Source organism: Marmota marmota, unplaced genomic scaffold, assembly GCF_001458135.2.
Source record: "Marmota marmota marmota unplaced genomic scaffold, marMar, whole genome shotgun sequence".
Lineage (NCBI taxonomy): Eukaryota > Metazoa > Chordata > Mammalia > Rodentia > Sciuridae > Marmota > Marmota marmota.
In genome coordinates, this window is record NW_025999925.1 from 2,614,587 (window position 1) to 2,615,570 (window position 984).

At 36.0% G+C, this 984-nt stretch overlaps 1 long non-coding RNA gene across 1 annotated transcript in view; it reads right to left on the bottom strand.

Moving 5' to 3' along the window:
• The window catches only part of LOC125615788, a 3,035-nt gene continuing 2,051 nt past the window's right edge, over nucleotides 1-984 (bottom strand). Inside the window, exon 3 of the long non-coding RNA XR_007346376.1 lies at nucleotides 1-442. This is a non-coding gene — a long non-coding RNA (uncharacterized LOC125615788). The remainder of the gene's footprint in view (nucleotides 443-984) is intronic.

A 984-nucleotide genomic window follows, 5' to 3' on the forward strand; every position in this document is an offset into this window, starting at 1 on the left:
TTCTCAGCCTCCTGAGTCACTGGGATTACAGGAATGCACCACTGTGCGTGGCTCTCATACATATTTTATGCATGCAGAGACATGCAGTTAATGCCATGTGAAACTACACGAGTGCTTGATTCCATCACCAGTGGACAGACCACAGGGCAGAGATGCTCAAAATATACTTCATCACATGTTCCCTCCCTCCACCACAGATACAGAGCCACTCACACAGGATCCCACACAGAAGCTTGAGGATATTTTGTCTGTTGCCTGATTGCTCTGAACAGAAATGTTGTCTATTTGGAGTGAAATAGACATTTGAATGTCTAAAGAAGTAAAAGGAAATCTTTCACCTGTAAAAGCTTTCACATCCATCTCTACTTTAGACAAAATTAAGCAAGACGCCAGGCAAAATCTGGGGATGGCTCTAGACAGTTCTGATCTCCACACTGGACATCTGAGAAATAAGAAAGAGGTTGATAGATTAGAATGGAAATGGGAAGCTGAGGCTATGGCTCAGGGGTAGAGAGCTTGCTTAGCACGGATAAGGCAGTGGGTTCCATCCTCAGCACCACTTAAAAAATAGAGTGGAAGAGGAAGAGGCATGGAGTGATTTATGAAGAAAGGCTAAACAGTTAAGGGATTATTTGGCCAAAGACTAGAGGAAAAGTTAAAAAGTCCATAACTATTTGCATTATGAAGCCTTTCCTTACATAAACACACATACCACCAACCACCACCACCACACCAACCACCACTACTACCACCACCATTGTCATTTAAGAGCCTTAAAACAGACAGGTAGGAGATTTAGTGTATATATATATATATATATATATATATATTTTTTTTTTTTTTACTGTATGTATATATATTTATTTATTTATGTATTTATATAAATATATATATATTTATATATATAAATATATATATATACTGTATATATATACTGTGTATATATATATATATATATATATATATATATATATATATATCTTA